At 38.4% G+C, this 9,701-nt stretch overlaps 1 long non-coding RNA gene across 1 annotated transcript in view; it reads left to right on the forward strand.

Annotated features, from left to right (window-relative positions):
- The window catches only part of LOC147164938 (uncharacterized), a 50,097-nt gene extending 41,843 nt beyond the window's left edge, over positions 1-8,254 (forward strand). Inside the window, exon 4 of the long non-coding RNA XR_015096641.1 lies at positions 8,057-8,254. This is a non-coding gene — a long non-coding RNA (uncharacterized LOC147164938). The remainder of the gene's footprint in view (positions 1-8,056) is intronic.
- The last annotated feature ends 1,447 nt before the right edge of the window (positions 8,255-9,701 follow it).

Genomic DNA, 9,701 nt, shown 5'->3' on the forward strand with positions numbered 1-9,701 from the left:
TTCCGTGAAGAAATACTTTTTAGTATGCTCCCCATTTTTGCCTACCTGCTTCCCTGCACTTTGGTCCCCAAACACTTTATTCTGTAAAAGTCTATATTAGGCCACAAAAACATTATACTTTGCCTTAGTAGGATATATTATGTCATATATTTTTGCATAAACAGGCTAGTTTCTGTCCAAATTGCGATCATTTGTCATTGAAACACTCTTGAGATACATAAGGCGCTAAAATATTGGACTATGTCAGGAAAACAATGTATTTCATACAGAAAACCCAATTTCTTTGCAGGTTCCTGGTTCAAGGTCCCACTATACTATAGAGTTTATAACTCTATTTTAAATGTGCTTCTCATGTATTTTGGGTGCAATTCACACCCAATCGGGCGTCTGCTACTAGATGGCAGCACACATTTGCTTGACAATGGGAAATTTAAAAGAGAAATGAAAAGAATTCTGCTTAGTTTAGTATTTCTTGCGGGGAAATAATTAACTGTCTTCTCTTTAATCCTGCTTTTTATGTCTACAGAAAGCAACAGCTGTATGTTCATTTTAGAATGTCCATCTTTGGGCATGACTATTGAATGCATGTTGCCAGTTGAGGGAACGGTACACTTAACAGTACACCGTACAATATTTTTGTCTTACCTATTGCTCTTACTCTCAATGTTTTAGAATGTGTTTAAATTATTGCAAAACTGTTATTAAAGACCTTAAATAATTAAGTGACATCAATGCCATAAAAACATGCCGAAGGGAGTATTTATATAGGGTATTTCTCTATCATGGATTTTGCTTATTACAGGGGTTATCTGGAACATAAACCTGAAGGGGGATTACTGTGTGACATATGTCATTATAAGGCATAAAATTAGGTCTTATAAGGCATAGAATTATTATTTTTTGCTTCAGTGGCCTAGTTTCCCGTGTCAATGCTCTTTTTTTTTCCGTCACAAATGGGCTACATTAGACCACAAAAACATAATAATACATGTTGCCAGGAATAAGGTTGCACTAAGTTGTCGGTGTTCCAATACTTTTGTTTGTCTTTTAAGGTCACGCCTCCTCAGCCAATCACAGACTCTCTGCCTTTGGGGCAGTGACTGCATGATGATGGTTTTCCTCTGTGGCGATGCTGATTAGTGGCTGGGGAGATTTATGCAGCTATTTATATAGATTTTTATATAAATATGGACTCACACACACGCACATACGTTGCGGTAAAGAAAAGCGACATCAAAAGAGGGCTGGAAAGTTGACAGCGTGCCGCAAATGTTTCTGCAAAGCAAAAATAACGACAACCAACGAGTTTGTTACATAAAGACGACTTGTTGCTCATCTTAACTGAACACATTGTTTGAGATGGTAGTGAAGACGATCTTGACGGTAGATCCAGTCTTCAATTCCAGGTTTGACAGCAAAAATGATGTCGAAAATAGACTTAACAGGAGTGTTTTTGTAAGCATCAAAGTTTGTATAAACATCAGAGGCGTATTAAAGTCTTTGACGAACCTGATGTGCATTTATTCGGAAACATCAAAGACCATTTTGAATGTTGAGTGGAACCTATAAGTGCACTTTTCGTAAACAAAGACAATTTAAAATCTTTGATCGCTGACATACGCGTTATTGTAAATTTCATTACCAAATTAGACTCTTCAATGAAACTTTTTCTAAATGATTATTTCTAAAAGTGTGCATTAGGCCACAGAAACCTCATATTTAGCTGTAAAAGCGACATTTGCCCATTACAATGTATTTCTTTTTTCCGCTTAAACTGGATAGTTTTCCATGGAAATGCTCAATTTTGTTATTAAAATGCTACGTTTGCTTGCAAAAGTCTGAACCAGGCCAATAATTGGGGACTACCACTTTAATAGATTCCATTTCCTCATTTTGAGTGTTTTGAAGAGCAGAGAACCTCTACCGCCATACTGTTTTATGGAATATTGGTGTCTGAAGGCTTTTAAATTCATAATCTATCAATCACAAAAATCGTGGTTACCACAAACCTGACAATGAATATTAAAAAAATGACGACCATGCAGCTTTGGATGCTTTTGTTTTGCATTCGAGTTCAGAAGTGGTTCCAGCCTGATAAATCCCGCCCAATGGGAATTGTGTGGTCCCGTGCTGGAACGTCGGACAGAGGATTGAGGTTTTGGATTTGGCCCCGTGCTCTTGCTTGAAGCCTGACTTTTCCAGCTGCGCGGAGGCCTTGAATGAAAGCGTGTGCGTTTTCCAGACGTCACAATTGTTTTTGACGCCACTGAGCACGGCCTGCTTTGTGTTTAACGCAACGCGACCGACAAAGAAGTGTTAGCCGGATTGTTTTGTTGTGGTTTGGAATCAGAAATCAAAGAAAAAGGGGGTCAAGACTGACACGGCCGCCATGGCATGCTTTAGCCTGGGAATGAGTGTCTTCTCGTAAAATGTTGCTCACCTCGCACGTCCCACGCAATTTCAAGCCAACTACAAAGTGTCCGTTTACAGCTTAAGCCAGAGAATGCACGTTGACAACTACTTGTGGTATTTCCTCTACTGCTGCAATCCAAGCAGGAAAAGTTGCACTTACTGACGACTACATGTATCAATACACCAGATGTTAAAAAAAAAAAACATTGAGTGTTTCTGAGTGAGTAGATAGTCAGTACTCTCTTGGCTTCACTATTCCAGCTTAAAAGCTTTTACAAAGTTGTTAAATTACACAAATACTCCTCAATACTTCCTGAACATTACTTAAATACCTCTGAATTGACCCAAAACACTCCCTAAAAGCTACAAAAATACTCCTAAATCTGTTGAATTACTTCCAAAATGACATGGTTACTGCTAAATGTCCTGAAATCAATTGAAATTTTACTAAATATACTAAAATACTATAATAGTAAGGCATAAGTACTCCCTAAAAGTTGATTATCAAGTCTGTGAAAATGCATCCTAAAGGTTTAGTCTACTAAAATATACCCTAAATTACCTTAAATAATCCTATATCTACTTAAATACAATCCAACCATCACCTAAAAAATGGTCCTTAAAACTTACAAAAATCAACTGATATCTGCCAAAATACTCCAAAAAACATGACTAATACTCTCAAATACTCCCTAAAAATAATTTTAATATTCTTACATGTACTGAACTACTCCTGAAAAAGATACCTAAAATACCCCCCAAAAATAAAAATAAAAATACAAGTTATCTAAGCCTAGTGGAATACTCCAAGATCTAACGAAATCCTCCCTAAATACAGTAATCCTGCATCTGCCAAAATACTCTCTAAATGTTACTGAAATAGTCCTCTATCTACATAAATGCAAATAGTACTGAATTTTCTAGTAAGTAAAGTAGAGCAAGTAATGTAGGCTACTCCCAACCAATTAACTCATTCACTCGCAGCCATTTTCACTAAAGCAACCCCCTTCGCTCCCGGCTGTTTTATTGGCTTTTGACCGATTTTGCAAGGACCGTAGAATATTGTGTTCTATTGCTATAAAAACATGGAACCTACCAAAATAAAGATTAGAGTCTCTTTTTTTCATCAGGAAAAAAAAGTATATTTGTATCTGTTTCCGTTTTGCAGCAATTAGCATTAGAATATAGCTAAGTTTCATCATTATTCACAAATCTGTTTAAAACACTGGGGAAAAGAGCTCGTCGGGTCAGAGGCTGCATCAAAGCCTTCCGTATGCTCTGGCATAAAAAAAAAAAATCACACACACACACACACAAAAACGTATAAATACGTTTTGGGAACTATGGCAACATTTAAAATCAAACGTTTTTATACGTATTTGGGAGCACATGAGTTATTCGGCAGGTCAATGTAATCGGTTTATATGAACCCTTTTCTAATTTGACGATTTCTGATTCACCCCCACCATATTAACACATTGCAACATAAGACAAACACAATTGCATTAATCTTTTAAACTGTGAAAAGATGTCCGATTTACTCCCTAAGAGCTTTCTGAAACGACTGAAATACTCCCTAAAAAATGGCCTAAATCTTTCCTAAAAACTTTGAAACGTTACCGAAACACTGCACATCTAAGTTACATAAATCTACTGAAAGGTTATCTAGATTTCCAAAACTCTTATTTAACCTCGTTTAAAATACTCACTATAACTTATCTAAATACTCCTAAATTTACTATAAATATTCCCAAAAGTCCACCTTGCAGCACCGCGTCAGTTTATTCAAGCCTCTCCCCTTACGGACAGACGAGGATGAAGGACGACATGCAGCTGAGGCACATCTCTGCAGCGTGAGCTCATCCACAAGCACGCGACACTCATTCGCTCACCTCGGCGCCCCTGCCGGGTGGGGCTTGTTTTTATTCCCGATAGGATCTCCGTTAAACTGAGACGAGGGGAGGAAAGAGAGACCCTGGAGGTTGAGCACCTGTCTCTCAATGTGCTCACATGTAAACATTGAGTAGGGCTTAGCCTAGCCAGGCTACATTACAACTACCTCACACATTTTGGATCAGGTGTGTCGTTTAACTCATTCACTGCCATTGACGGCTATAGACGTCAAAAATTCATTTGAATTATTTCTATTAGTTTCACTTTTGTTAACAAGAGTATGAAAACCTAGAAAAAAATGTTTATTGTACATTTAGAACAGATATAAAATTTGTGATTAATCGTGAGTTAACTATTGAAGAACTATATCGCCTGATGCCCCTAATTAAAAAAAGAAAAGATTATTAAAAATTAGGGGTGTCAGACGATTACAATTTTTAATTGTAATTAATCGCATGACTTCAATAGTTAACTCACGATTAATCACAAATTTTATATCTGTTCTCCATGTACAATAAAACAATTCTAGGTTTTCATACTCTCAAAAATGTGAAACTAATAGAAATAGTTCAATTACATTTTTTACGTCTATAGCCGTCAATGGCAGTGAATGAGTTAAAATACTCCCTATGAGCTATTTGAGCGCTCCTAAATTGACTAAGTGACTCCCTAAATGTTGCCTGAATACTATCAAATCTGGTGAACACTCCCCGAACATGACCAAAATCGGTCGGATAAAACAGCTACCAACATTTTCTGTCTACGAAAAACCCCGATACATTTTTTGAAAAAAAACTAAACTAAAATTAGACTATCGTTGCACTTGAAATTTCATAGGACCATGCCAGCCGCCAGCCGTCCCTGAACACGTGTTGACGGAGCTTTGGCGGCTTTGGGTCACAGCCAAAAATCTGTGCTGGTGGTTTTGTGGTTGACCTCGGATGGAGACGGAATGGGGGTCTGCATTTACCAAGAAATAGGGACGGAAGATCTAGGGCTGCTAGAATTTTTTTTTTTAAATCACGTATTTAGACCGCTTTGCCCCGGATTTAGGAATTTTTGGCGGATCGATTTATGGGTGTACATCGAAGGGACTTGTGTCTAAGTTTAGTTCTGGTGTCATTACAGGGCTAAAAGAAGGCAATGCTAGTGGAAGTGGTACTTTACGGAGGTCCAGGAAACCTTGGGGTGGGGTTTACATTCATGAAAAGCGAAAACAGAACACAGACAAGCTGCTTCACCACGACGGACCGATGCAGAGTCCGCATCACGACAGGGTCTGCACCGATCCATCTCTGAATAAGACCCCAAGATAGACACGTTTATGAGTTTTGTTTTGCTTGATTTGGGAATGTTTATGTAACTCTGGGGCCCACTTCAATAGCTTTAAGGGTATCTTTGAAACTTCTAAAGAGTTTTCAGTAAATTTTCGAATATTTTTAGTGTGTTTTATGTTGATTTTGGAGAATTTAGGTAATTTAAGATTTTAGGATTATTTACACATACATTTTAAGTATTATGGCAAACTATTACCCACTATTAATGTGTATATTATGCACACACACACAAAAAAAGCTCTATGATAATCGCTAAATGTATTACATAGGTTGCGCCATGCCAGAGACTGACATGTTTCACCGCCATCTTTTTTGCTACGGATACCCGAAGGAGAAGTACTTTGCAAACGTAGTTATCCTCTGGTGGTGTTTGCAGCTATAGTGTCGGACCCAATGGGTCGACCGCCGCTTACCTTCCACAGCTGGGACTTGCAGGTGGTTGAGTCCCATGATTCGGGCTCCCGCCGCTTGTCTCCCTCTGCTTTGCTTTCGCTAGCTTTTGCTAGCTTCTCTCACTAGCCACTCTTGTTAGCTGCTCCAGCTAGTTCTTGCTAGGCGCTCTTGTTAGCCGCTGCCGCTTAGCAAAAGCTTGTCGAGAGAGTATGTAACTTTTGTGAGTATTTCAGGAGATTTAGGAGTATTTATGTGACTTTTAGTGGTATGTTGGTAAATGTAGGAGTTACTTTGTATTCATGTAAGTCGACCCTCGCGTGAATAAGGCTCACGAATAGCAAAAATCTGCAAATAAGTGACGTTCATTGGAGAGGAAAAAAATCCTTTAAAAAACGCTAAACATTCAATAGACATTTTCTATGAGAAATGGAGGAAAATGGTGACAAAATCTTGTCAAAAAAATATAAACAGGAATACAACTTTTTTTCTCAAATCGGGGAAAAAAACCTTCAGAAATCGTTGATAAACAGAATTTTAACATGCATTTTCCATGGGAAAAAATGGAGGGAAAATCAGACAAAATAAAAAATATTGGGTGTTTTTTGTTTTGTTTTGTTTTAATCTACGAATATGCGATTCCACAAGTGCCTAACCACAAATATGCGGGGCGTGACTGTACTAGCGTTAAACTAATGGTTCCCCCACACCCTCTACCCCACCCCCACCCCCTTTCCCCCATTGAATTGTATGCACATGTGCAACTCATCTATCTCCACATCTATGTGACAGCAGGCGGAAAACATTGCGGAAAACAATCTGTTACCGAAGTGTCGGGAGAAAAGGACTACATCAGCGGGCGCACGTGCGCATTTGTCTGATCCGTAACACCCGCTTAGCGGGCCTCTGGCCAGAAGCATTATGAGCTTGTCATCCCTGACGAAGGAACGTTGCGACACCCTCTTTGATTTGTTTGAGGAGTGAAAGAAAAGCAGCCCAAGCCGAATTGCTGTGTAAATACACGAGAAAAGTGCGGCAAATTCTTCAGATATGCTGGCGTGATGTAGGTCAATGAGTAATGTAAACACTCGGTGGTTGCCAGCAATCAGCTCGTTCCAAGCCCAAAATAACAATAAAACCTCTGACTGTAATTCACTTGCACATACCTTTTTTTTTTCTTCTTCTTTTTTTTTTTTTTTTAAATCAAACATAGACCAAAGTTTATGTGAATTCCTCTTCCACCCTCCATTGTTTGAATTTGTCATGTGCGGGTGAGCGATTGTTGTACAATTGAGGAATTTGACGCTCAAAAGGCGGTTGACTTTGGCTCAAAGCCCTTGTTGATAACAAACAGCGCCGGCAAGTGTTGAAAGTGAAACGCACCGTATCGATGTGAAAAGGATACGAGCTCAAGTACAAAGACCGTGCCAGCCGGGTTTGTTCCGAGGGCAATCTTTCTTCCTTTATTATTATTTTTATAGGTATATTATATATGCGGCATATGTTTAGAATGTTTTTAAGATGCGTTGAATATGCTACGGGTATTTCAGGAGGTTTAGTATTTTTTTATGTAACTTTTAGGGAGCATTTTAGGACATTTAATGTAAAGGAAAAGGTGACTTGGCTTCCCTTTAAGAGGGCTGTTTTTTCATAAATCGGTAGATTTGGGAATATTTTAGTAAATTTTGGAGAATTTCTGTAATTTAGGGAGTACTATTTATTTAGCTTTTAGGGAGCATTTCATTATCTTTGATAGTATTTATGCAATTTATGGGAACAGATTATTCAGTAGATTTATGAAAATGTAGGTAACATTCGGGGAGTATTTGCAATTTAGGGGTATTTTGTTACAGTTTAGGTAGTGTTATGGTAGATTTGCATGTGTTCCAACTAACACAGAGCGCAAGCTAGCAACATGGAAAATGCTGCCAGAGTTTGAAACACCTGTCAGTTTTTTTTTTATCATCTACATGTTTTAGCTCAACCTTTCAAATGTCACATGTTCTGTCTTCGTTTGTTGACAGTGCATCCAGGAACAAGTTCTCTGCGTCATGCCTGTGACTGTGACCTGACAGTGACCACGTAGACTCCAGCGTCTGTAAACTCTGTTGCGGATGTTGTTATCTTCATGCCTGACATCCAACCACCTACCAATCCCGCTGGCTCAAGCACACACACATACCTGTACATTAACAGTGTGGGGCAGTTAAATTTTCACCTCGAGTCAGGTATGTTTTAGTTTTTTTCTCTGAATAAAATAAAGTCATTACTTGGAAATTGTATGTTGTATTTAGACCAATTGGCTTGATGATCTGAAATGTTCAAGTGTGACAAACATGACCCCCCCCCTATCTTTTATAAATCTTGAAATTGTTGTTTATTTGTAGCTTATTTATTGGGTATGTGTACTGCACTTTAGTTGAATGTTGTTTTTCAAGCGCTGACGCATATTTAGAAGAGTGTTCGCGCTTTCGTCACTTGCGAGACATCCTGGTGATGAAGCTGGAGGACACGGCATGCCATTACAACTGCAATGAGACAGGAGGGTAGTCGAGGCGAGGAAATGTCTGATAGAATAGATAGATAGGTCTGCAAGAATCCCAGTAATGTATAGACTCATAAAAGCATCTGTGTTACAAAAACTGTACTGTGTCACGTTACATCGCTTTAATGGACCTACAGACTGAGAACTTCCGAGAAAGACCCTTATGGTTTCGACTGCTCGACAATTTAATGACCGGAACGGCACCCAGTTGATTGATGACCTCTGCCAAGGACAATCTTGATTTGGATCAGCGTTACAAACTAAGCTTGCCAACTAAATACCTTGGCTAAGTAGATAACAGTCAACCAGTTAGTAAACAACCAATTAATTGGCTAAGTAGTGAGGCAAAATCCTCGGTAGAGTTATTGATCAGAAACTAGATTGGCCATCACTTGAGCACAGACCTCTGTCAAGCCAGAAAAAAAATCGATATTGAATTCCAAACAAAACAGCCAGCTATCTAAGCTACTGACCAACCAAAAAATTAGCTAATACAAAAGTTCCTTGGCTGAGTCATATGACTGGAGCAAATACTTCCACCAAGGCTTAACAATTTTGAAAAGATTCAGTGCTACTAGTTAGTTAGTTAGTTAGCACTTGCTAAATAACCAACCAACAAAATAGCTAACAACAGAGTCAAGCTCAGTCAAGCACAGATGTCTTTCAAAGCTGAAAAAATATAGATTTGTTTCAGTTTTCATAACTGACAACTGACTAGCTAACAGAGCAAACAATAAACTAACCAACCGAGTAGCTCGCTGGCTAACATACAAAACAGTACAGTCATTGATGGAACTAATGCATATCAACTTAAATGGCTAGAGAACATCTCGACCTCCACTAAGGCTGACAAGTCTTGATTTAGATCAGTACTAGTAACCAACTGGCTTGTCATGTTCCTGTAATTCAATATAACTAACCATGAGCTAACTTAGCTAAGCTAGTACAATAGCTAACCTGCCAAACAACCATACAACCAATTAGCTAGCAAAACAAAAATATATTAGCAAACAATCCTTGGCAGAATTAATGATCAACTGACAAATGTACTAACTGGCTAACTTGTTAGCTATAACCATGTTTTTTTTAAATTTTATTTTAGATGAGAGGCTTGTGACGAGCTA

Source organism: Leptonotus elevatus, chromosome 12 (assembly GCF_054856555.1).
Source record: "Leptonotus elevatus isolate MCC_2025b chromosome 12, RoL_Lele_1.0, whole genome shotgun sequence".
Taxonomy (NCBI): domain Eukaryota; kingdom Metazoa; phylum Chordata; class Actinopteri; order Syngnathiformes; family Syngnathidae; genus Leptonotus; species Leptonotus elevatus.